At 39.1% G+C, this 24555-nt stretch overlaps 1 protein-coding gene and 39 non-coding genes across 41 annotated transcripts in view; 1 reads left to right on the top strand and 39 right to left on the bottom strand.

Annotated features, from left to right (window-relative positions):
* gkup (glucuronokinase with putative uridyl pyrophosphorylase) overlaps window positions 1–24555 on the top strand; it is a 344724-nt gene that overhangs the window by 46072 nt on the left and 274097 nt on the right. The window lies entirely within an intron of this gene.
* Window positions 622–694, bottom strand: trnav-cac (transfer RNA valine (anticodon CAC)). The gene has a single exon. It is a non-coding gene; the product is annotated as a tRNA-Val (tRNA).
* Window positions 1799–1871, bottom strand: trnav-cac (transfer RNA valine (anticodon CAC)). Its single transcript has one exon. It is a non-coding gene; the product is annotated as a tRNA-Val (tRNA).
* trnav-cac (transfer RNA valine (anticodon CAC)) lies at window positions 2991–3063 on the bottom strand. The gene has a single exon. It is a non-coding gene; the product is annotated as a tRNA-Val (tRNA).
* On the bottom strand, window positions 3450–3522 carry trnav-aac (transfer RNA valine (anticodon AAC)). The gene has a single exon. It is a non-coding gene; the product is annotated as a tRNA-Val (tRNA).
* trnai-aau (transfer RNA isoleucine (anticodon AAU)) lies at window positions 3980–4054 on the bottom strand. Its single transcript has one exon. It is a non-coding gene; the product is annotated as a tRNA-Ile (tRNA).
* On the bottom strand, window positions 4186–4258 carry trnav-cac (transfer RNA valine (anticodon CAC)). Its single transcript has one exon. It is a non-coding gene; the product is annotated as a tRNA-Val (tRNA).
* On the bottom strand, window positions 5158–5232 carry trnai-aau (transfer RNA isoleucine (anticodon AAU)). Its single transcript has one exon. It is a non-coding gene; the product is annotated as a tRNA-Ile (tRNA).
* On the bottom strand, window positions 5363–5435 carry trnav-cac (transfer RNA valine (anticodon CAC)). The gene has a single exon. It is a non-coding gene; the product is annotated as a tRNA-Val (tRNA).
* Window positions 6335–6409, bottom strand: trnai-aau (transfer RNA isoleucine (anticodon AAU)). Its single transcript has one exon. It is a non-coding gene; the product is annotated as a tRNA-Ile (tRNA).
* Window positions 6542–6614, bottom strand: trnav-uac (transfer RNA valine (anticodon UAC)). The gene has a single exon. It is a non-coding gene; the product is annotated as a tRNA-Val (tRNA).
* On the bottom strand, window positions 7529–7603 carry trnai-aau (transfer RNA isoleucine (anticodon AAU)). Its single transcript has one exon. It is a non-coding gene; the product is annotated as a tRNA-Ile (tRNA).
* Window positions 7735–7807, bottom strand: trnav-uac (transfer RNA valine (anticodon UAC)). Its single transcript has one exon. It is a non-coding gene; the product is annotated as a tRNA-Val (tRNA).
* Window positions 8194–8266, bottom strand: trnav-aac (transfer RNA valine (anticodon AAC)). The gene has a single exon. It is a non-coding gene; the product is annotated as a tRNA-Val (tRNA).
* Window positions 8721–8795, bottom strand: trnai-aau (transfer RNA isoleucine (anticodon AAU)). The gene has a single exon. It is a non-coding gene; the product is annotated as a tRNA-Ile (tRNA).
* trnav-uac (transfer RNA valine (anticodon UAC)) lies at window positions 8925–8997 on the bottom strand. Its single transcript has one exon. It is a non-coding gene; the product is annotated as a tRNA-Val (tRNA).
* trnai-aau (transfer RNA isoleucine (anticodon AAU)) lies at window positions 9898–9972 on the bottom strand. Its single transcript has one exon. It is a non-coding gene; the product is annotated as a tRNA-Ile (tRNA).
* Window positions 10105–10177, bottom strand: trnav-cac (transfer RNA valine (anticodon CAC)). Its single transcript has one exon. It is a non-coding gene; the product is annotated as a tRNA-Val (tRNA).
* On the bottom strand, window positions 11282–11354 carry trnav-uac (transfer RNA valine (anticodon UAC)). The gene has a single exon. It is a non-coding gene; the product is annotated as a tRNA-Val (tRNA).
* trnav-uac (transfer RNA valine (anticodon UAC)) lies at window positions 11725–11797 on the bottom strand. Its single transcript has one exon. It is a non-coding gene; the product is annotated as a tRNA-Val (tRNA).
* trnav-aac (transfer RNA valine (anticodon AAC)) lies at window positions 12168–12240 on the bottom strand. Its single transcript has one exon. It is a non-coding gene; the product is annotated as a tRNA-Val (tRNA).
* Window positions 12903–12975, bottom strand: trnav-uac (transfer RNA valine (anticodon UAC)). The gene has a single exon. It is a non-coding gene; the product is annotated as a tRNA-Val (tRNA).
* Window positions 14082–14154, bottom strand: trnav-uac (transfer RNA valine (anticodon UAC)). The gene has a single exon. It is a non-coding gene; the product is annotated as a tRNA-Val (tRNA).
* trnai-aau (transfer RNA isoleucine (anticodon AAU)) lies at window positions 15057–15131 on the bottom strand. Its single transcript has one exon. It is a non-coding gene; the product is annotated as a tRNA-Ile (tRNA).
* Window positions 15262–15334, bottom strand: trnav-cac (transfer RNA valine (anticodon CAC)). Its single transcript has one exon. It is a non-coding gene; the product is annotated as a tRNA-Val (tRNA).
* trnai-aau (transfer RNA isoleucine (anticodon AAU)) lies at window positions 16233–16307 on the bottom strand. The gene has a single exon. It is a non-coding gene; the product is annotated as a tRNA-Ile (tRNA).
* Window positions 16438–16510, bottom strand: trnav-cac (transfer RNA valine (anticodon CAC)). Its single transcript has one exon. It is a non-coding gene; the product is annotated as a tRNA-Val (tRNA).
* trnai-aau (transfer RNA isoleucine (anticodon AAU)) lies at window positions 17409–17483 on the bottom strand. The gene has a single exon. It is a non-coding gene; the product is annotated as a tRNA-Ile (tRNA).
* On the bottom strand, window positions 17614–17686 carry trnav-cac (transfer RNA valine (anticodon CAC)). The gene has a single exon. It is a non-coding gene; the product is annotated as a tRNA-Val (tRNA).
* On the bottom strand, window positions 18791–18863 carry trnav-uac (transfer RNA valine (anticodon UAC)). The gene has a single exon. It is a non-coding gene; the product is annotated as a tRNA-Val (tRNA).
* trnav-uac (transfer RNA valine (anticodon UAC)) lies at window positions 19234–19306 on the bottom strand. The gene has a single exon. It is a non-coding gene; the product is annotated as a tRNA-Val (tRNA).
* On the bottom strand, window positions 19677–19749 carry trnav-aac (transfer RNA valine (anticodon AAC)). Its single transcript has one exon. It is a non-coding gene; the product is annotated as a tRNA-Val (tRNA).
* On the bottom strand, window positions 20412–20484 carry trnav-uac (transfer RNA valine (anticodon UAC)). Its single transcript has one exon. It is a non-coding gene; the product is annotated as a tRNA-Val (tRNA).
* Window positions 20855–20927, bottom strand: trnav-uac (transfer RNA valine (anticodon UAC)). Its single transcript has one exon. It is a non-coding gene; the product is annotated as a tRNA-Val (tRNA).
* trnav-uac (transfer RNA valine (anticodon UAC)) lies at window positions 22036–22108 on the bottom strand. The gene has a single exon. It is a non-coding gene; the product is annotated as a tRNA-Val (tRNA).
* On the bottom strand, window positions 22479–22551 carry trnav-aac (transfer RNA valine (anticodon AAC)). Its single transcript has one exon. It is a non-coding gene; the product is annotated as a tRNA-Val (tRNA).
* trnai-aau (transfer RNA isoleucine (anticodon AAU)) lies at window positions 23009–23083 on the bottom strand. Its single transcript has one exon. It is a non-coding gene; the product is annotated as a tRNA-Ile (tRNA).
* Window positions 23214–23286, bottom strand: trnav-cac (transfer RNA valine (anticodon CAC)). Its single transcript has one exon. It is a non-coding gene; the product is annotated as a tRNA-Val (tRNA).
* trnai-aau (transfer RNA isoleucine (anticodon AAU)) lies at window positions 24185–24259 on the bottom strand. Its single transcript has one exon. It is a non-coding gene; the product is annotated as a tRNA-Ile (tRNA).
* On the bottom strand, window positions 24390–24462 carry trnav-cac (transfer RNA valine (anticodon CAC)). Its single transcript has one exon. It is a non-coding gene; the product is annotated as a tRNA-Val (tRNA).

Raw genomic sequence — 24555 nt, 5'->3', positions numbered from 1 at the left:
GCCTTATAGAAAAGTAGGGCCAAACTATGTCTGAAGGCCCAGAATTGCTGACGCTACAAAATGTATGTCAACCTGTACACTAATTAGTTTGTTTACAACATGAATGAGTGACCTATTAAATGGGTTCAGGTACCCAAGGAATTAGAATCTCCAAACAACAATTTGATGACTTGGGTCTTGACTGACGGTCCTAATACCATTTGCTTGTGATGCTCATCAAGGAAGTCCTATAATGATTTGATTCACTTGGAAATTTCTTCTTTTGTGCGTTTAGTCAAAAGACACAACAGGCTTAGTTTTTTAATCTCTTGAACCATTGTGAATGTCTTTAAGCAAGCACTGAATTCTATAGACAGCATGAAGACAGACTTGGAACTCAACTGTGGCATTTCACAGCTGTCATAAGAAACAGTCTTTGGCCAGTATGGGGATTGAACCCACGACCTTGGCGTTATTAGCACCACGCTCTAAACAAGCTGAGCTAACTGGCCTCTGAAAGACTTACTGCTTGTTGGTACAACGGTTTTGTTAGACATGATCAGGAACTTTTTTTTTAGAACAGGAGCGGTGTTAGAAAATAGTCAAATCTTCTGACGTCTACAATTTAGGAAGGGAAAATCCTGTTTCTGCCGAGGTTCGAGCTGGGGTCCTTTCGTGTGTGAGACGAACGTGATAACCACTACACTACAGAAACCTTAATGGCCACCAGATATGCTGATGGAACTTTAGGGATAGTTTATAGAAAATCAGGGAGAAACATTGTGTGAGATTTGTGCTGATTTAACCTGCTTACCATTTCATCATGAGGTTCAAATGACTTTTCTTTTGAATGTGACCCATGTGTTCTAGCCTTTACATGATGATTTAGTTGCATAATCACGAGTATTATCATCTTAGAATAGATGGACAATACTATTGACGTACATTTGTTTTGCGTCATTGTTAGCTGACCGCTTGTCGTCACAGGATTTTTAGTAGTCACGTTTTGAGCAAAGGAATCTGGTAGCATTATGTAAATTGTCATGTCACCACAAGGTCTTTTATTGTTTTGCACTAAAGATTAATGTTTCTGCCCAGTTTTGAGCTGGGGACTTTTCGCGTGAGAGGCGAATCTGATAACCACAACACTACAGAAACCTACGTGTCTGGAGAGAAAAAATAACACAATTTGTTGGAGGCCTTATAGAAAAGTAGGGCCAAACTATGTCTGAAGGCCCAAAATTGCTGACGCTACAAAATGTATGTCAACCTGTACACTAATAAGTTTGTTTACAACATGAATGAGTGACCTATTAAATGGGTTCAGGTACCCAAGGAATTAGAATCTCCAAACAACAATTTGATGACTTGGGTCTTGACTGACGGTCCTAATACCATTTGCTTGTGATGCTCATCAAGGAAGTCCTATAATGATTTGATCCACTTGGAAATTTCTTCTTTTGTGTGTTGTTGTCAAAAGACACAACAGGCTTAGTTTTTTAATCTCTTGAACCATTGTGAATGTCTTTAAGCAAGCACTGAATTCTGTAGACAGCATGAAGACAGACTTGGAACTCAACTGTGGCATTTCACAGCTGTCATAAAAACAGTCTTTGGCCAGTATGGAGATTGAACCCACGACCTTGGCGCTATTAGCACCACGCTCTAAACCAGCTAAGCTAACTGGGCTCTGAAAGACTTACTGCTTGTTGGTACAACGGTTTTGTTAGACATGATCAGGAACTTTTTTTTTAGAACAGGAGCGGTGTTAGAAAAAAGTCGAATCTTCTGACGTCTTCAATTTAAGAAGGGAAAATCCTGTTTCTGCCCAGGTTCGAGCTGGGGTCCTTTCGTGTGTGAGACGAACGTGATAACCACTACACTACAGAAACCTTAATGGCCATCAGATATGCTCATGGAACTTTAGGGATAGTTTATAGAAAATCAGGGAGAAACATTGTGTGAAATTTGTGCTGACTTAACCTGTTTACCATTTCATCATGAGGTTCAAATGACTTTTCTTTTGAATGTGACCCATGTGTTCTAGCCTTTACATGATGATTTAGTTGCATAATCACGAGTATTATCATCTTAGAATAGATGGACAATACTATTCACGTACAATACTATTGACGTACATTTGTTTTGCGTCATTGTTAGCTGACCGCTTGTCGTCACAGGATTTTTAGTAGTCACGTTTTGAGCAAAGGAATCTGGTAGCATTATGTAAATTGTCATATCACCACAAGGTCTTTTATTGTTTTGCACTAAAGAGTAATGTTTCTGCCCAGTTTTGAGCTGGGGACCTTTGGCGTGTTAGGCGAATCTGATAACCACTACACTACAGAAACCTACGTGTCTGGAGAGAAAAATAACACAATTTGTTGGAGGCCTTATAGAAAAGTAGGGCCAAACTATGTCTGAAGGCCCAGAATTGCTGACGCTACAAAATGTATGTCAACCTGTACACTAATTAGTTTGTTTACAACATGAATGAGTGACCTATTAAATGGGTTCAGGTACCCAAGGAATTAGAATCTCCAAACAACAATTTGATGACTTGGGTCTTGACTGACGGTCCTAATACCATTTGCTTGTGATGCTCATCAAGGAAGTCCTATAATGATTTGATTCACTTGGAAATTTCTTCTTTTGTGCGTTTAGTCAAAAGACACAACAGGCTTAGTTTTTTAATCTCTTGAACCATTGTGAATGTCTTTAAGCAAGCACTGAATTCTATAGACAGCATGAAGACAGACTTGGAACTCAACTGTGGCATTTCACAGCTGTCATAAGAAACAGTCTTTGGCCAGTATGGGGATTGAACCCACGACCTTGGCGTTATTAGCACCACGCTCTAAACAAGCTGAGCTAACTGGCCTCTGAAAGACTTACTACTTGTTGGTACAACGGTTTTGTTAGACATGATCAGGAACTTTTTTTTTAGAACAGGAGCGGTGTTAGAAAATAGTCAAATCTTCTGACGTCTACAATTTAGGAAGGGAAAATCCTGTTTCTGCCGAGGTTCGAGCTGGGGTCCTTTCGTGTGTGAGACGAACGTGATAACCACTACACTACAGAAACCTTAATGGCCACCACATTTGCTCATGGAACTTTAGGGATAGTTTATAGAAAATCAGGGAGAAACATTGTGTGAGATTTGTGCTGATTTAACCTGCTTACCATTTCATCATGAGGTTCAAATTACTCTTCTTTTGAATGTGAACCATGTGTTCTAGCCTTTACATGATGATTTAGTTGCATAATCACGAGTATTATCATCTTAGAATAGATGGACAATACTATTCACGTACAATACTATTGACGTACATTTGTTTTGCGTCATTATTAGCTGACCGCTTGTCGTCACAGGATTTTTAGTAGTCACGTTTTGAGCAAAGGAATCTGGTAGCATTATGTAAATTGTCATGTCACTACAAGGTCTTTTATTGTTTTGCACTAAAGAGTAATGTTTCTGCCCAGTTTTGAGCTGGGGACCTTTCGCGTGTTAGGCGAATGTGATAACCACTACACTACAGAAACCTACGTGTCTGGAGAGAAAAAAAAAACACAATTTGTTGGAGGCCTTATAGAAAAGTAGGGCCAAACTATGTCTGAAGGCCCAAAATTGCTGACGCTACAAAATGTATGTCAACCTGTACACTAATAAGTTTGTTTACAACATGAATGAGTGACCTATTAAATGGGTTCAGGTACCCAAGGAATTAGAATCTCCAAACAACAATTTGATGACTTGGGTCTTGACTGACGGTCCTAATACCATTTGCTTGTGATGCTCATCAAGGAAGTCCTATAATGATTTGATCCACTTGGAAATTTCTTCTTTTGTGTGTTGTTGTCAAAAGACACAACAGGCTTAGTTTTTTAATCTCTTGAACCATTGTGAATGTCTTTAAGCAAGCACTGAATTCTGTAGACAGCATGAAGACAGACTTGGAACTCAACTGTGGCATTTCACAGCTGTCATAAAAACAGTCTTTGGCCAGTATGGGGATTGAACCCACGACCTTGGCGTTATTAGCACCACGCTCTAAACCAACTGAGCTAACTGGCCTCTGAAAGACTTACTGCTTGTTGGTACAAAGCTTTTGGTAGACACATGATCAGGAACTTTTTTTTAGAACAGGAGCGGTGTTAGAAAAAAGTGGAATCTTCTGACGTCTTCAATTTAAGAAGGGAAAATCCTGTTTCTGCCCAGGTTCGAGCTGGGGTCCTTTCGTGTGTGAGACGAACGTGATAACCACTACACTACAGAAACCTTCATGGCCACCAGATATGCTCATTGAATTTTAGGGATAGTTTATAGAAAATCAGGGAGAAACATTGTGTGAAATTTGTGCTGATTTAACCTGCTTACCATTTCATCATGAGGTTCAAATGACTTTTCTTTTGAATGTGACCCATGTGTTCTAGCCTTTACATGATGATTTAGTTGCATAATCACGAGTATTATCATCTTAGAATAGATGGACAATACTATTCACGTACATTTGTTTTGCGTCATTGTTAGCTGACCGCTTGTCGTCACAGGATTTTTAGTAGTCACGTTTTGAGCAAAGGAATCTGGTAGCATTATGTAAATTGTCATATCACCACTAGGTCTTTTATTGTTTTGCACTAAAGAGTAATGTTTCTGCCCAGTTTCGAGCTGGGGACCTTTGGCGTGTTAGGCGAATGTGATAACCACTACACTACAGAAACCTACGTGTCTGGAGAGAAAAAATAACACAATTTGTTGGAGGCCTTATAGAGAAGTAGGGCCAAACTATGTCTGAAGGCCCAAAATTGCTGACGCTACAAAATGTATGTCAACCTGTACACTAATAAGTTTGTTTACAACATGAATGAGTGACCTATTAAATGGGTTCAGGTACCCAAGGAATTAGAATCTCCAAACAACAATTTGATGACTTGGGTCTTGACTGACGGTCCTAATACCATTTGCTTGTGATCCTCATCAAGGAAGTCCTATAATGATTTGATCCACTTGGAAATTTCTTCTTTTGTGTGTTGTTGTCAAAAGACACAACAGGCTTAGTTTTTTAATCTCTTGAACCATTGTGAATGTCTTTAAGCAAGCACTGAATTCTGTAGACAGCATGAAGACAGACTTGGAACTCAACTGTGGCATTTCACAGCTGTCATAAAAACAGTCTTTGGCCAGTATGGGGATTGAACCCACGACCTTGGCGTTATTAGCACCACGCTCTAAACCAGCTGAGCTAACTGGCCTCTGAAAGACGTATTGCTTGTTGGTACAACGGTTTTGTTAGACATGATCAGGAACTTTTTTTTTAGAACAGGAGCGGTGTTAGAAAAAAGTCAAATCTTCTGACGTCTTCAATTTAAGAAGGGAAAATCCTGTTTCTTCCCAGGTTCGAGCTGGGGTCCTTTCGTGTGTGAGACGAACGTGATAACCACTACACTACAGAAACCTTAATGGCTACCACATTTGCTCATGGAACTTTAGGGATAGTTTATAGAAAATCAGGGAGAAACATTGTGTGAAATTTGTGCTGACTTAACCTGTTTACCATTTTATCATGAAGTTCAAATTACTCTTCTTTTGAATGTGACCCATGTGTTCTAGCCTTTACATGATGATTTAGTTGCATAATCACGAGTATTATCATCTTAGAATTGATGGACAATACTATTCACGTACATTTGTTTTGCGTCATTGTTAGCTGACCGCTTGTCGTCACAGGATTTTTAGTAGTCACGTTTTGAGCAAAGGAATCTGGTAGCATTATGTAAATTGTCATGTCACCACAAGGTCTTTTATTGTTTTGCACTAAAGAGTAATGTTTCTGCCCAGTTTTGAGCTGGGGACTTTTCGCGTGTTAGGCGAATCTGATAACCACAACACTACAGAAACCTACGTGTCTGGAGAGAAAAAATAACACAATTTGTTGGAGGCCTTATAGAAAAGTAGGGCCAAACTATGTCTGAAGGCCCAAAATTGCTGACGCTACAAAATGTATGTCAACCTGTACACTAATAAGTTTGTTTACAACATGAATGAGTGACCTATTAAATGGGTTCAGGTACCCAAGGAATTAGAATCTCCAAACAACAATTTGATGACTTGGGTCTTGACTGACGGTCCTAATACCATTTGCTTGTGATGCTCATCAAGGAAGTCCTATAATGATTTGATCCACTTGGAAATTTCTTCTTTTGTGTGTTGTTGTCAAAAGACACAACAGGCTTAGTTTTTTAATCTCTTGAACCATTGTGAATGTCTTTAAGCAAGCACTGAATTCTGTAGACAGCATGAAGACAGACTTGGAACTCAACTGTGGCATTTCACAGCTGTCATAAAAACAGTCTTTGGCCAGTATGGGGATTGAACCCACGACCTTGGCGTTATTAGCACCACGCTCTAAACCAGCTGAGCTAACTGGCCTCTGAAAGACTTACTGCTTGTTGGTACAACGGTTTTGTTAGACATGATCAGGAACTTTTTTTTTTTAGAACAGGAGCGGTGTTAGAAAAAAGTCAAATTTTCTGACGTCTTCAATTTAAGAAGGGAAAATCCTGTTTCTGCCCAGGTTCAAGCTGGGGTCCTTTCGTGTGTAAGACGAACGTGATAACCACTACACTACAGAAACCTTAATGGCCATCAGATATGCTCATGGAACTTTAGGGATAGTTTATAGAAAATCAGGGAGAAACATTGTGTGAAATTTGTGCTGATTTAACCTGCTTACCATTTCATCATGAGGTTCAAATGACTTTTCTTTTGAATGTGACCCATGTGTTCTAGCCTTTACATGATGATTTAGTTGCATAATCACGAGTATTATCATCTTAGAATAGATGGACAATACTATTCACGTACAATACTATTGACGTACATTTGTTTTGCGTCATTGTTAGCTGACCGCTTGTCGTCACAGGATTTTTAGTAGTCACGTTTTGAGCAAAGGAATCTGGTAGCATTATGTAAATTGTCATATCACCACAAGGTCTTTTATTGTTTTGCACTAAAGAGTAATGTTTCTGCCCAGTTTTGAGCTGGGGACCTTTGGCGTGTTAGGCGAATCTGATAACCACTACACTACAGAAACCTACGTGTCTGGAGAGAAAAATAACACAATTTGTTGGAGGCCTTATAGAAAAGTAGGGCCAAACTATGTCTGAAGGCCCAGAATTGCTGACGCTACAAAATGTATGTCAACCTGTACACTAATTAGTTTGTTTACAACATGAATGAGTGACCTATTAAATGGGTTCAGGTACCCAAGGAATTAGAATCTCCAAACAACAATTTGATGACTTGGGTCTTGACTGACGGTCCTAATACCATTTGCTTGTGATGCTCATCAAGGAAGTCCTATAATGATTTGATTCACTTGGAAATTTCTTCTTTTGTGCGTTTAGTCAAAAGACACAACAGGCTTAGTTTTTTAATCTCTTGAACCATTGTGAATGTCTTTAAGCAAGCACTGAATTCTATAGACAGCATGAAGACAGACTTGGAACTCAACTGTGGCATTTCACAGCTGTCATAAGAAACAGTCTTTGGCCAGTATGGGGATTGAACCCACGACCTTGGCGTTATTAGCACCACGCTCTAAACCAGCTGAGCTAACTGGCCTCTGAAAGACTTACTGCTTGTTGGTACAACGGTTTTGTTAGACATGATCAGGAACTTTTTTTTTTAGAACAGGAGCGGTGTTAGAAAAAAGTCAAATCTTCTGACGTCTTCAATTTAAGAAGGGAAAATCCTGTTTCTGCCCAGGTTTGAGCTGGGGTCATTTCGTGTGTAAGACGAACGTGATAACCACTACACTACAGAAACCTTAATGGCTACCACATTTGCTCATGGAACTTTAGGGATAGTTTATAGAAAATCAGGGAGAAACATTGTGTGAAATTTGTGCTGATTTAACCTGTTTACCATTTTATCATGAGGTTCAAATGACTTTTCTTTTGAATGTGACCCATGTGTTCTAGCCTTTACATGATGATTTAGTTGCATAATCACGAGTATTATCATCTTAGAATAGATGTACAATACTATTCACGTACAATACTATTGACGTACATTTGTTTTGCGTCATTGTTAGCTGACCGCTTGTCGTGACAGGATTTTTAGTAGTCACGTTTTGAGCAAAGGAATCTGGTAGCATTATGTAAATTGTCATGTCACCACAAGGTCTTTTATTGTTTTGCACTAGAGAGTAATGTTTCTGCCCAGTTTTGAGCTGGGGACCTTTCGCGTGTTAGGCGAATGTGATAACCACTACACTACAGAAACCTATGTGTCTGGAGAGAAAAAATAACACAATTTGTTGGAGGCCTTATAGAAAAGTAGGGCCAAACTATGTCTGAAGGCCCAGAATTGCTGACGCTACATAATGTATGTCAACCTGTACACTAACTAGTTTGTTTACAACATGAATGAGTGACCTATTAAATGGGTTCAGGTACCCAAGGAATTAGAATCTCCAAACAACAATTTGATGACTTGGGTCTTGACTGACGGTCCTAATACCATTTGCTTGTGATGCTCATCAAGGAAGTCCTATAATAATTTGATCCACTTGGAAATTTCTTCTTTTGTTTGTTGTCAAAAGACACAACAGGCTTAGTTTTTTAATCTCTTGAACCATTGTGAATGTCTTTAAGCAAGCACTGATTTCTGTAGACAGCATGAAGACAGACTTGAAACTCAACTGTGGCATTTCATAGCTGTCATAAGAAACAGTCTTTGGCCAGTATGGGGATTGAACCCACGACCTTGGCGTTATTAGCACCATGCTCTAAACCAGCTGAGCTAACTGGCCTCTGAAAGACTTACTGCTTGTTGGTACAACGGTTTTGTTAGACATGATCAGGAACTTTTTTTTAGAACAGGAGCGGTGTTAGAAAAAAGTCAAATCTTCTGACGTCTTCAATTTAAGAAGGGAAAATCCTGCTTCTGCCCAGGTTCGAGCTGGGGTCCTTTCGTGTGTAAGACGAATGTGATAACCACTACACTACAGAAACCTTAATGGCTACCACATTTGCTCATGGAACTTTAGGGATAGTTTATAGAAAATCAGGGAGAAACATTGTGTGAAATTTGTGCTGATTTAACCTGTTTACCATTTTATCATGAGGTTCAAATGACTTTTCTTTTGAATGTGACCCATGTGTTCTAGCCTTTACATGATGATTTAGTTGCATAATCACGAGTATTATCATCTTAGAATAGATGGACAATACTATTCACGTACATTTGTTTTGCGTCATTGTTAGCTGACCGCTTGTCGTCACAGGATTTTTAGTAGTCACGTTTTGAGCAAAGGAATCTGGTAGCATTATGTAAATTGTCATATCACCACAAGGTCTTTTATTGTTTTGCACTAAAGAGTAATGTTTCTGCCCAGTTTTGAGCTGGGGACTTTTCACGTGTTCGGCGAATGTGATAACCACTACACTACAGAAACCAACGTGGCTGGAGAGAAAAAATAACACAATTTGTTGGAAGCCTTATAGAAAAGTAGGGCCAAACTATGTCTGAAGGCCCAGAATTGCTGACGCTACAAAATGTATGTCAACCTTTACACTAATAAGTTTGTTTACAACATGAATGAGTGACCTATTAAATGGGTTCAGGTACCCGAGGAATTAGAATCTCCAAACAACAATTTGATGACTTGGGTCTTGACTGACGGTCCTAATACCATTTGCTTGTGATGCTCATCAAGGAAGTCCTATAATGATTTGATCCACTTGGAAATTTCTTCTTTTGTGTGTTGTTGTCAAAAGACACAACAGGCTTAGTTTTTTAATCTCTTGAACCATTGTGAATGTCTTTAAGCAAGCACTGAATTCTGTAGACAGCATGAAGACAGACTTGGAACTCAACTGTGGCATTTCACAGCTGTCATAAGAAACAGTCTTTGGCCAGTATGGGGATTGAACCCACGACCTTGGCGTTATTAGCACCACGCTCTAAACCAGCTGAGCTAACTGGCCTCTGAAAGACTTACTGCTTGTTGGTACAACGGTTTTGTTAGACATGATCAGGAACTTTTTTTTTTTAGAACAGGAGCGGTGTTAGAAAATAGTCAAATCTTCTGACGTCTTCAATTTAAGAAGGGAAAATCCTGTTTCTGCCCAGGTTCGAGCTGGGGTCCTTTCGTGTGTGAGACGAACGTGATAACCACTACACTACAGAAACCTTAATGGCTACCACATTTGCTCATGGAACTTTAGGGATAGTTTATAGAAAATCAGGGAGAAACATTGTGTGAAATTAGTGCTGACTTAACCTGTTTACCATTTTATCATGAGGTTCAAATGACTTTTCTTTTGAATGTGACCCATGTTTTCTAGCCTTTACATGATGATTTAGTTGCATAATCACGAGTATTATCATCTTAGAATAGATGGACAATACTATTCACGTACATTTGTTTTGCGTCATTGTTAGCTGACCGCTTGTCGTCACAGGATTTTTAGTAGTCACGTTTTGAGCAAAGGAATCTGGTAGCATTATGTAAATTGTCATATCACCACTAGGTCTTTTATTGTTTTGCACTAAAGAGTAATGTTTCAGCCCAGTTTTGAGCTGGGGACCTTTGGCGTGTTAGGCGAATCTGATAACCACTACACTACAGAAACCTACGTGTCTGGAGAGAAAAAATAACACAATTTGTTGGAGGCCTTATAGAAAAGTAGGGCCAAACTATGTCTGAAGGCCCAAAATTGCTGACGCTACAAAATGTATGTCAACCTTTACACTAATAAGTTTGTTTACAACATGAATGAGTGACCTATTAAATGGGTTCAGGTACCCAAGGAATTAGAATCTCCAAACAACAATTTGATGACTTGGGTCTTGACTGACGGTCCTAATACCATTTGCCTGTGATGCTCATCAAGGAAGTCCTATAATGATTTGATCCACTTGGAAATTTCTTCTTTTGTGTGTTGTTGTCAAAAGACACAACAGGCTTAGTTTTTTAATCTCTTGAACCATTGTGAATGTCTTTAAGCAAGCACTGAATTCTGTAGACAGCATGAAGACAGACTTGGAACTCCACTGTGGCATTTCACAGCTGTCATAAAAACAGTCTTTGGCCAGTATGGGGATTGAACCCACGACCTTGGCGTTATTAGCACAACGCTCTAAACCAGCTGAGCTAACTGGCCTCAGAAAGACTTACTGTTTGTTTGTACAACGGTTTTGGTAGACACATGATCAGGAACTTTTTGTAGAACAGGAGCGGTGTTAGAAAAATGTCGAATCTTCTGACGTCTACAATTTAAGAAGGGAAAATTCTGTTTCTGCCCAGGTTCGAGCTGGGGTCCTTTCGTGTGTAAGACGAACGTGATAACCACTACACTACAGAAACCTTAATGGCCACCAGATTTGCTCATGGAACTTTAGGGATAGTTTATAGAAAATCAGGGAGAAACATTGTGTGAAATTTGTGCTGATTTAACCTGCTCACCATTTCATCATGAGGTTCAAATGACTTTTCTTTTGAATGTGACCCATGTGTTCTAGCCTTTACATGATGATTTAGTTGCATAATCACGAGTATTATCATCTTAGAATAGATGGACAATACTATTCACGTACATTTGTTTTGCGTCATTGTTGGCTGACCGCTTGTCGTCACAGGATTTTTAGTAGTCACGTTTTGAGCAAAGGAATCTGGTAGCATTATGTAAATTGTCATATCACCACAAGGTCTTTTATTGTTTTGCACTAAAGAGTAATGTTTCTGCCCAGTTTTGAGCTGGCGTCCTTTCGTGTGTAAGACGAACGTGATAACCACTACACTACAGAAACCTTAATGGCTACCAGATTTGCTCATGGAACTTTAGGGATAGTTTATAGAAAATCAGGGAGAAACATTGTGTGAAATTAGTGCTGACTTAACCTTTTTACCATTTTATCATGAGGTTCAAATGACTTTTCTTTTGAATGTGAACCATGTGTTCTAGCCTTTACATGATGATTTAGTTGCATAATCACGAGTATTATCATCTTAGAATAGATGGACAATACTATTCACGTACATTTGTTTTGCGTCATTGTTAGCTGACCGCTTGTCGTCACAGGATTTTTAGTAGTCACGTTTTGAGCAAAGGAATCTGGTAGCATTATGTAAATTGTCATATCACCACAAGGTTTTTTATTGTTTTGCACTAAAGAGTAATGTTTCTGCCCAGTTTTGAGCTGGGGACTTTTCGCGTGTTAGGCGAATGTGATAACCACTACACTACAGAAACCTACGTGTCTGGAGAGAAAAAATAACACAATTTGTTGGAGGCCTTATAGAAAAGTAGGGCCAAACTATGTCTGAAGGCCCAGAATTGCTGACGCTACAAAATGTATGTCAACCTTTACACTAATAAGTTTGTTTACAACATGAATGAGTGACCTATTAAATGGGTTCAGGTACCCAAGGAATTAGAATCTCCAAACAACAATTTGATGACTTGGGTCTTGACTGACGGTCCTAATACCATTTGCTTGTGATGCTCATCAAGGAAGTCCTATAATGATTTGATCCACTTGGAAATTTCTTCTTTTGTGTGTTGTTGTCAAAAGACACAACAGGCTTAGTTTTTTAATCTCTTGAACCATTGTGAATGTCTTTAAGCAAGCACTGAATTCTGTAGACAGCATGAAGACAGACTTGGAACTCAACTGTGGCATTTCACAGCTGGCATAAAAACAGTCTTTGGCCAGTATGGGGATTGAACACACGACCTTGGCGTTATTAGCACCACGCTCTAAACCAGCTGAGCTAACTGGCCTCTGAAAGACTTACTGCTTGTTGGTACAAAGCTTTTGGTAGACACATGATCAGGAACTTTTTTTTAGAACAGGAGCGGTGTTAGAAAAAAGTCGAATCTTCTGACGTCTTCAATTTAAGAAGGGAAAATCCTGTTTCTGCCCAGGTTCGAGCTGGGGTCCTTTCGTGTGTAAGACGAACGTGATAACCACTACACTACAGAAACCTTAATGGCTACCAGATTTGCTCATGGAACTTTAGGGATAGTTTATAGAAAATCAGGGAGAAACATTGTGTGAAATTTGTGCTGATTTAACCTGTTTACCATTTTATCATGAGGTTCAAATTACTCTTCTTTTGAATGTGAAACATGTGTTCTAGCCTTTACATGATGATTTAGTTGCATAATCACGAGTATTATCATCTTAGAATAGATGGACAATACTATTCACGTACATTTGTTTTGCGTCATTGTTAGCTGACCGCTTGTCGTCACAGGATTTTTAGTAGTCACGTTTTGAGCAAAGGAATCTGGTAGCATTATGTAAATTGTCATATCACCACAAGGTCTTTTATTGTTTTGCACTCAAGAGTAAAGTTTCTGCCCAGTTTTGAGCTGGGGACCTTTCACGTGTTAGGCGAATGTGATAACCACTACACTACAAAAAAACCTACTTGTCTGGAGAGAAAAAATAACACAATTTGTTGGAGGCCTTATAGAAAAGTAGGGCCAAACTATGTCTGAAGGCCCAGAATTGCTGACGCTACAAAATGTATGTCAACCTTTACACTAATAAGTTTGTTTACAACATGAATGAGTGACCTATTAAATGGGTTCAGGTACCCAAGGAATTAGAATCTCCAAACAACAATTTGATGACTTGGGTCTTGACTGACGGTCCTAATACCATTTGCTTGTGATGCTCATCAAGGAAGTCCTATAATGATTTGATCCACTTGGAAATTTCTTCTTTTGTGTGTTGTTGTCAAAAGACAAAACAGGCTTAGTTTTTTAATCTCTTGAACCATTGTGAATGTCTTTAAGCAAGCACTGAATTCTGTAGACAGCATGAAGACAGACTTGGAACTCAACTGTGGCATTTCACAGCTGTCATAAAAACAGTCTTTGGCCAGTATGGAGATTGAACCCACGACCTTGGCGTTATTCGCACCACGCTCTAAACCAGCTGAGCTAACTGGCCTCTGAAAGACTTACTGCTTGTTGGTACAACGGTTTTGTTAGACATGATCAGGAACTTTTTTTTTAGAACAGGAGCGGTGTTAAAAAAAAGTCGAATCTTCTGACGTCTTCAATTTAAGAAGGGAAAATCCTGTTTCTGCCCAGGTTCGAGCTGGGGTCCTTTCGTGTGTAAGACGAACGTGATAACCACTACACTACAGAAACCTTAATGGCTACCAGATTTGCTCATGGAACTTTAGGGATAGTTTATAGAAAATCAGGGAGAAACATTGTGTGAAATTTGTGCTGATTTAACCTGTTTACCATTTTATCATGAGGTTCAAATTACTCTTCTTTTGAATGTGAAACATGTGTTCTAGCCTTTACATGATGATTTAGTTGCATAATCACGAGTATTATCATCTTAGAATAGATGGACAATACTATTGACGTACATTTGTTTTGCGTCATTGTTAGCTGACCGCTTGTCGTCACAGGATTTTTAGTAGTCACGTTTTGAGCAAAGGAATCTGGTAGCATTATGTAAATTGTCATATCACCACAAGGTCTTTTATTGTTTTGCACTCAAGAGTAAAGTTTCTGCCCAGTTTTGAGCTGGGGACCTTTCACGTGTTAGGCGAATGTGATAACCACTACACTACAAAAAAACCTACTTGTCTGGAGAGAAAAAATAACACAATTTGTTGGAGGCCTTATAGAAAAGTAGGGCCAAACTATGTCTGAAGGCCCAGAATTGCTGACGCTACAAAATGTATGTCAACCTTTACACTAACAAGTTTGTTTACAACATGAATGAGTGACCTATTAAATGGGTTCAGGTACCCAAGGAATTAGAATCTCCAAACAACAATTTGATGACTTGGGTCTTGACTGACGGTCCTAATACCATTTGCTTGTGATGCTCATCAAGGAAGTCCTATAATGATTTGATCCACTTGGAAATTTCTTCTTTTGTGTGTTGTTGTCAAAAGACACAACAGGCTTAGTTTTTTAATCTCTTGAACCATTGTGAATGTCTTTAAGCAAGCACTGAATTCTGTAGACAGCATGAAGACAGACTTGGAACTCAACTGTGGCATTTCACAGCTGTCATAAGAAACAGTCTTTGGCCAGTATGGGGATTGAACCCACGACCTTGGCGTTATTAGCACCACGCTCTAAACCAGCTGAGCTAACTGGCCTCTGAAAGACTTACTGCTTGTTGGTACAACGGTTTTGTTAGACATGATGAGGAACTTTTTTTTTAGAACAGGAGCGGTGTTAGAAAAAAGTCGAATCTTCTGACGTCTTCAATTTAAGAAGGGAAAATCCTGTTTCTGCCCAGGTTCGAGCTGGGGTCCTTTCGTGTGTGAGACGAACGTGATAACCACTACACTACAGAAACCTTAATGGCTACCACATTTGCTCATGGAACTTTAGGGATAGTTTATAGAAAATCAGGGAGAAACTGTGTGAAATTAGTGCTGACTTAACCTGTTTACCATTTTATCATGAGGTTCAAATGACTTTTCTTTTGAATGTGAAACATGTGTTCTAGCCTTTACATGATGATTTAGTTGCATAATCACGAGTATTATCATCTTAGAATAGATGGACAATACTATTCACGTACATTTGTTTTGCGTCATTGTTAGCTGACCGCTTGTCGTCACAGGATTTTTAGTAGTCACGTTTTGAGCAAAGGAATCTGGTAGCATTATGTAAATTGTCATATCACCACAAGGTCTTTTATTGTTTTGCACTAAAGAGTAATGTTTCTGCCCAGTTTTGAGCTGGGGACTTTTCACGTGTTCGGCGAATGTGATAACCACTACACTACAGAAACCTACGTGGCTGGAGAGAAAAAATAACACAATTTGTTGGAAGCCTTATAGAAAAGTAGGGCCAAACTATGTCTGAAGGCCCAGAATTGCTGACGCTACAAAATGTATGTCAACCTTTACACTAATAAGTTTGTTTACAACATGAATGAGTGACCTATTAAATGGGTTCAGGTACCCAAGGAATTAGAATCTCCAAACAACAATTTGATGACTTGGGTCTTGACTGACGGTCCTAATACCATTTGCTTGTGATGCTCATCAAGGAAGTCCTATAATGATTTGATCCACTTGGAAATTTCTTCTTTTGTGTGTTGTTGTCAAAAGACAAAACAGGCTTAGTTTTTTAATCTCTTGAACCATTGTGAATGTCTTTAAGCAAGCACTGAATTCTGTAGACAGCATGAAGACAGACTTGGAACTCAACTGTGGCATTTCACAGCTGTCATAAGAAACAGTCTTTGGCCAGTATGGGGATTGAACCCACGACCTTGGCGTTATTAGCACCACGCTCTAAACCAGCTGAGCTAACTGGCCTCTGAAAGACTTACTGCTTGTTGGTACAACGGTTTTGTTAGACATGATGAGGAACTTTTTTTTTAGAACAGGAGCGGTGTTAGAAAAAAGTCGAATCTTCTGACGTCTTCAATTTAAGAAGGGAAAATCCTGTTTCTGCCCAGGTTCGAGCTGGGGTCCTTTCGTGTGTGAGACGAACGTGATAACCACTACACTACAGAAACCTTAATGGCTACCACATTTGCTCATGGAACTTTAGGGATAGTTTATAGAAAATCAGGGAGAAACTGTGTGAAATTAGTGCTGACTTAACCTGTTTACCATTTTATCATGAGGTTCAAATGACTTTTCTTTTGAATGTGAAACATGTGTTCTAGCCTTTACATGATGATTTAGTTGCATAATCACGAGTATTATCATCTTAGAATAGATGGACAATACTATTCACGTACATTTGTTTTGCGTCATTGTTAGCTGACCGCTTGTCGTCACAGGATTTTTAGTAGTCACGTTTTGAGCAAAGGAATCTGGTAGCATTATGTAAATTGTCATATCACCACAAGGTCTTTTATTGTTTTGCACTAAAGAGTAATGTTTCTGCCCAGTTTTGAGCTGGGGACTTTTCACGTGTTCGGCGAATGTGATAACCACTACACTACAGAAACCTACGTGTCTGGAGAGAAAAAATAACACAATTTGTTGGAAGCCTTATAGAAAAGTAGGGCCAAACTATGTCTGAAGGCCCAGAATTGCTGACGCTACAAAATGTATGTCAACCTTTACACTAATAAGTTTGTTTACAACATGAATGAGTGACCTATTAAATGGGTTCAGGTACCCAAGGAATTAGAATCTCCAAACAACAATTTGATGACTTGGGTCTTGACTGACGGTCCTAATACCATTTGCTTGTGATGCTCATCAAGGAAGTCCTATAATGATTTGATCCACTTGGAAATCTCTTCTTTTGTGTGTTGTTGTCAAAAGACAAAACAGGCTTAGTTTTTTAATCTCTTGAACCATTGTGAATGTCTTTAAGCAAGCACTGAATTCTGTAGACAGCATGAAGACAGACTTGGAACTCAACTGTGGCATTTCACAGCTGTCATAAGAAACAGTCTTTGGCCAGTATGGGGATTGAACCCACGACCTTGGCGTTATTAGCACCACGCTCTAAACCAGCTGAGCTAACTGGCCTCTGAAAGACTTACTGCTTGTTGGTACAACGGTTTTGTTAGACATGATCAGGAACTTTTTTTTTAGAACAGGAGCGGTGTTAGAAAATAGTCAAATCTTCTGACGTCTTCAATTTAAGAAGGGAAAATCCTGTTTCTGCCCAGGTTCGAGCTGGGGTCCTTTCGTGTGTGAGACGAACGTGATAACCACTACACTACAGAAACCTTAATGGCTACCACATTTGCTCATGGAACTTTAGGGATAGTTTATAGAAAATCAGGGAGAAACATTGTGTGAAATTAGTGCTGACTTAACCTGTTTACCATTTTATCATGAGGTTCAAATGACTTTTCTTTTGAATGTGACCCATGTGTTCTAGCCTTTACATGATGATTTAGTTGCATAATCACGAGTATTATCATCTTAGAATAGATGGACAATACTATTCACGTACATTTGTTTTGCGTCATTGTTAGCTGACCGCTTGTCGTCACAGGATTTTTAGTAGTCACGTTTTGAGCAAAGGAATCTGGTAGCATTATGTAAATTGTCATATCACCACTAGGTCTTTTATTGTTTTGCACTAAAGAGTAATGTTTCAGCCCAGTTTTGAGCTGGGGACCTTTGGCGTGTTAGGCGAATCTGATAACCACTACACTACAGAAACCTACGTGTCTGGAGAGAAAAAATAACACAATTTGTTGGAGGCCTTATAGAAAAGTAGGGCCAAACTATGTCTGAAGGCCCAAAATTGCTGACGCTACAAAATGTATGTCAACCTTTACACTAATAAGTTTGTTTACAACATGAATGAGTGACCTATTAAATGGGTTCAGGTACCCAAGGAATTAGAATCTCCAAACAACAATTTGATGACTTGGGTCTTGACTGACGGTCCTAATACCATTTGCCTGTGATGCTCATCAAGGAAGTCCTATAATGATTTGATCCACTTGGAAATTTCTTCTTTTGTGTGTTGTTGTCAAAAGACACAACAGGCTTAGTTTTTTAATCTCTTGAACCATTGTGAATGTCTTTAAGCAAGCACTGAATTCTGTAGACAGCATGAAGACAGACTTGGAACTCAACTGTGGCATTTCACAGCTGTCATAAAAACAGTCTTTGGCCAGTATGGGGATTGAACCCACGACCTTGGCGTTATTAGCACAACGCTCTAAACCAGCTGAGCTAACTGGCCTCAGAAAGACTTACTGTTTGTTTGTACAACGGTTTTGGTAGACACATGATCAGGAACTTTTTGTAGAACAGGAGCGGTGTTAGAAAAATGTCGAATCTTCTGACGTCTACAATTTAAGAAGGGAAAATCCTGTTTCTGCCCAGGTTCGAGCTGGGGTCCTTTCGTGTGTAAGACGAACGTGATAACCACTACACTACAGAAATTTTAATGGCCACCAGATTTGCTCATGGAACTTTAGGGATAGTTTATAGAAAATCAGGGAGAAACATTGTGTGAAATTTGTGCTGATTTAACCTGCTCACCATTTCATCATGAGGTTCAAATGACTTTTCTTTTGAATGTGACCCATGTGTTCTAGCCTTTACATGATGATTTAGTTGCATAATCACGAGTATTATCATCTTAGAATAGATGGACAATACTATTCACGTACATTTGTTTTGCGTCATTGTTAGCTGACCGCTTGTCGTCACAGGATTTTTAGTAGTCACGTTTTGAGCAAAGGAATCTGGTAGCATTATGTAAATTGTCATATCACCACAAGGTCTTTTATTGTTTTGCACTAAAGAGTAATGTTTCTGCCCAGTTTTGAGCTGGCGTCCTTTCGTGTGTAAGACGAACGTGATAACCACTACACTACAGAAACCTTAATGGCTACCAGATTTGCTCATGGAACTTTAGGGATAGTTTATAGAAAATCAGGGAGAAACATTGTGTGAAATTAGTGCTGACTTAACCTTTTTACCATTTTATCATGAGGTTCAAATGACTTTTCTTTTGAATGTGAACCATGTGTTCTAGCCTTTACATGATGATTTAGTTGCATAATCACGAGTATTATCATCTTAGAATAGATGGACAATACTATTCACGTACATTTGTTTTGCGTCATTGTTAGCTGACCGCTTGTCGTGACAGGATTTTTAGTAGTCACGTTTTGAGCAAAGGAATCTGGTAGCATTATGTAAATTGTCATATCACCACAAGGTTTTTTATTGTTTTGCACTAAAGAGTAATGTTTCTGCCCAGTTTTGAGCTGGGGACTTTTCGCGTGTTAGGCGAATGTGATAACCACTACACTACAGAAACCTACGTGTCTGGAGAGAAAAAATAACACAATTTGTTGGAGGCCTTATAGAAAAGTAGGGCCAAACTATGTCTGAAGGCCCAGAATTGCTGACGCTACAAAATGTATGTCAACCTTTACACTAATAAGTTTGTTTACAACATGAATGAGTGACCTATTAAATGGGTTCAGGTACCCAAGGAATTAGAATCTCCAAACAACAATTTGATGACTTGGGTCTTGACTGACGGTCCTAATACCATTTGCTTGTGATGCTCATCAAGGAAGTCCTATAATGATTTGATCCACTTGGAAATTTCTTCTTTTGTGTGTTGTTGTCAAAAGACACAACAGGCTTAGTTTTTTAATCTCTTGAACCATTGTGAATGTCTTTAAGCAAGCACTGAATTCTGTAGACAGCATGAAGACAGACTTGGAACTCAACTGTGGCATTTCACAGCTGGCATAAAAACAGTCTTTGGCCAGTATGGGGATTGAACACACGACCTTGGCGTTATTAGCACCACGCTCTAAACCAGCTGAGCTAACTGGCCTCTGAAAGACTTACTGCTTGTTGGTACAAAGCTTTTGGTAGACACATGATCAGGAACTTTTTTTTAGAACAGGAGCGGTGTTAGAAAAAAGTCGAATCTTCTGACGTCTTCAATTTAAGAAGGGAAAATCCTGTTTCTGCCCAGGTTCGAGCTGGGGTCCTTTCGTGTGTAAGACGAACGTGATAACCACTACACTACAGAAACCTTAATGGCTACCACATTTGCTCATGGAACTTTAGGGATAGTTTATAGAAAATCAGGGAGAAACATTGTGTGAAATTTGTGCTGATTTAACCTGTTTACCATTTTATCATGAGGTTCAAATTACTCTTCTTTTGAATGTGAAACATGTGTTCTAGCCTTTACATGATGATTTAGTTGCATAATCACGAGTATTATCATCTTAGAATAGATGGACAATACTATTCACGTACATTTGTTTTGCGTCATTGTTAGCTGACCGCTTGTCGTCACAGGATTTTTAGTAGTCACGTTTTGAGCAAAGGAATCTGGTAGCATTATGTAAATTGTCATATCACCACAAGGTCTTTTATTGTTTTGCACTAAAGAGTAATGTTTCTGCCCAGTTTTGAGCTGGCGTCCTTTCGTGTGTAAGACGAACGTGATAACCACTACACTACAGAAACCTTAATGGCTACCAGATTTGCTCATGGAACTTTAGGGATAGTTTATAGAAAATCAGGGAGAAACATTGTGTGAAATTTGTGCTGATTTAACCTGCTTACCATTTCATCATGAGGTTCAAATGACTCTTCTTTTGAATGTGAACCATGTGTTCTAGCCTTTACATGATGATTTAGTTGCATAATCACGAGTATTATCATCTTAGAATAGATGGACAATACTATTCACGTACATTTGTTTTGCGTCATTGTTAGCTGACCGCTTGTCGTCACAGGATTTTTAGTAGTCACGTTTTGAGCAAAGGAATCTGGTAGCATTATGTAAATTGTCATATCACCACAAGGTCTTTTATTGTTTTGCACTCAAGAGTAAAGTTTCTGCCCAGTTTTGAGCTGGGGACCTTTCACGTGTTAGGCGAATGTGATAACCACTACACTACAAAAAAACCTACTTGTCTGGAGAGAAAAAATAACACAATTTGTTGGAGGCCTTATAGAAAAGTAGGGCCAAACTATGTCTGAAGGCCCAGAATTGCTGACGCTACAAAATGTATGTCAACCTTTACACTAATAAGTTTGTTTACAACATGAATGAGTGACCTATTAAATGGGTTCAGGTACCCAAGGAATTAGAATCTCCAAACAACAATTTGATGACTTGGGTCTTGACTGACGGTCCTAATACCATTTGCTTGTGATGCTCATCAAGGAAGTCCTATAATGATTTGATCCACTTGGAAATTTCTTCTTTTGTGTGTTGTTGTCAAAAGACAAAACAGGCTTAGTTTTTTAATCTCTTGAACCATTGTGAATGTCTTTAAGCAAGCACTGAATTCTGTAGACAGCATGAAGACAGACTTGGAACTCAACTGTGGCATTTCACAGCTGTCATAAAAACAGTCTTTGGCCAGTATGGAGATTGAACCCACGACCTTGGCGTTATTCGCACCACGCTCTAAACCAGCGCTGAGCTAACTGGCCTCTGAAAGACTTACTGCTTGTTGGTACAACGGTTTTGTTAGACATGATCAGGAACTTTTTTTTTAGAACAGGAGCGGTGTTAAAAAAAAGTCGAATCTTCTGACGTCTTCAATTTAAGAAGGGAAAATCCTGTTTCTGCCCAGGTTCGAGCTGGGGTCCTTTCGTGTGTAAGACGAACGTGATAACCACTACACTACAGAAACCTTAATGGCTACCACATTTGCTCATGGAACTTTAGGGATAGTTTATAGAAAATCAGGGAGAAACATTGTGTGAAATTTGTGCTGATTTAACCTGTTTACCATTTTATCATGAGGTTCAAATTACTCTTCTTTTGAATGTGAAACATGTTTTCTAGCCTTTACATGATGATTTAGTTGCATAATCACGAGTATTATCATCTTAGAATAGATGGACAATACTATTGACGTACATTTGTTTTGCGTCATTGTTAGCTGACCGCTTGTCGTCACAGGATTTTTAGTAGTCACGTTTTGAGCAAAGGAATCTGGTAGCATTATGTAAATTGTCATATCACCACAAGGTCTTTTATTGTTTTGCACTAAAGAGTAATGTTTCTGCCCAGTTTTGAGCTGGGGACCTTTCGCGTGTTAGGCGAATGTGATAACCACTACACTACAGAAACCTACATGTCTGGGGAGAAAAAATAACACAATTTGTTGGAGGCCTTATAGAAAAGTAGGGCCAAACCATGTCTGAAGGCCCAGAATTGCTGACGCTACAAAATGTATGTCAACCTTTACACTAACAAGTTTGTTTACAACATGAATGAGTGACCTATTAAATGGGTTCAGGTACCCAAGGAATTAGAATCTCCAAACAACAATTTGATGACTTGGGTCTTGACTGACGGTCCTAATACCATTTGCTTGTGATGCTCATCAAGGAAGTCCTATAATGATTTGATCCACTTGGAAATTTCTTCTTTTGTGTGTTGTTGTCAAAAGACACAACAGGCTTAGTTTTTTAATCTCTTGAACCATTGTGAATGTCTTTAAGCAAGCACTGAATTCTGTAGACAGCATGAAGACAGACTTGGAACTCAACTGTGGCATTTCACAGCTGTCATAAGAAACAGTCTTTGGCCAGTATGGGGATTGAACCCACGACCTTGGCGTTATTAGCACCACGCTCTAAACCAGCTGAGCTAACTGGCCTCTGAAAGACTTACTGCTTGTTGGTACAACGGTTTTGTTAGACATGATGAGGAACTTTTTTTTTAGAACAGGAGCGGTGTTAGAAAAAAGTCGAATCTTCTGACGTCTTCAATTTAAGAAGGGAAAATCCTGTTTCTGCCCAGGTTCGAGCTGGGGTCCTTTCGTGTGTGAGACGAACGTGATAACCACTACACTACAGAAACCTTAATGGCTACCACATTTGCTCATGGAACTTTAGGGATAGTTTATAGAAAATCAGGGAGAAACTGTGTGAAATTAGTGCTGACTTAACCTGTTTACCATTTTATCATGAGGTTCAAATGACTTTTCTTTTGAATGTGAAACATGTGTTCTAGCCTTTACATGATGATTTAGTTGCATAATCACGAGTATTATCATCTTAGAATAGATGGACAATACTATTCACGTACATTTGTTTTGCGTCATTGTTAGCTGACCGCTTGTCGTCACAGGATTTTTAGTAGTCACGTTTTGAGCAAAGGAATCTGGTAGCATTATGTAAATTGTCATATCACCACAAGGTCTTTTATTGTTTTGCACTAAAGAGTAATGTTTCTGCCCAGTTTTGAGCTGGGGACTTTTCACGTGTTCGGCGAATGTGATAACCACTACACTACAGAAACCTACGTGGCTGGAGAGAAAAAATAACACAATTTGTTGGAAGCCTTATAGAAAAGTAGGGCCAAACTATGTCTGAAGGCCCAGAATTGCTGACGCTACAAAATGTATGTCAACCTTTACACTAATAAGTTTGTTTACAACATGAATGAGTGACCTATTAAATGGGTTCAGGTACCCAAGGAATTAGAATCTCCAAACAACAATTTGATGACTTGGGTCTTGACTGACGGTCCTAATACCATTTGCTTGTGATGCTCATCAAGGAAGTCCTATAATGATTTGATCCACTTGGAAATTTCTTCTTTTGTGTGTTGTTGTCAAAAGACACAACAGGCTTAGTTTTTTAATCTCTTGAACCATTGTGAATGTCTTTAAGCAAGCACTGAATTCTGTAGACAGCATGAAGACAGACTTGGAACTCAACTGTGGCATTTCACAGCTGTCATAAGAAACAGTCTTTGGCCAGTATGGGGATTGAACCCACGACCTTGGCGTTATTAGCACCACGCTCTAAACCAGCTGAGCTAACTGGCCTCTGAAAGACTTACTGCTTGTTGGTACAACGGTTTTGTTAGACATGATGAGGAACTTTTTTTTTAGAACAGGAGCGGTGTTAGAAAAAAGTCGAATCTTCTGACGTCTTCAATTTAAGAAGGGAAAATCCTGTTTCTGCCCAGGTTCGAGCTGGGGTCCTTTCGTGTGTGAGACGAACGTGATAACCACTACACTACAGAAACCTTAATGGCTACCACATTTGCTCATGGAACTTTAGGGATAGTTTATAGAAAATCAGGGAGAAACTGTGTGAAATTAGTGCTGACTTAACCTGT

The sequence above is a fragment of the Oryzias latipes genome, chromosome 13 (genome assembly GCF_053564925.1).
Source record: "Oryzias latipes strain Hd-rR chromosome 13, Olatipes_Hd-rR_3.1".
NCBI classification, from domain to species: domain Eukaryota; kingdom Metazoa; phylum Chordata; class Actinopteri; order Beloniformes; family Adrianichthyidae; genus Oryzias; species Oryzias latipes.
Note: the sequence above shows the minus strand (reverse complement) of the source record. Positions and strands in the feature narration are given on the sequence as shown.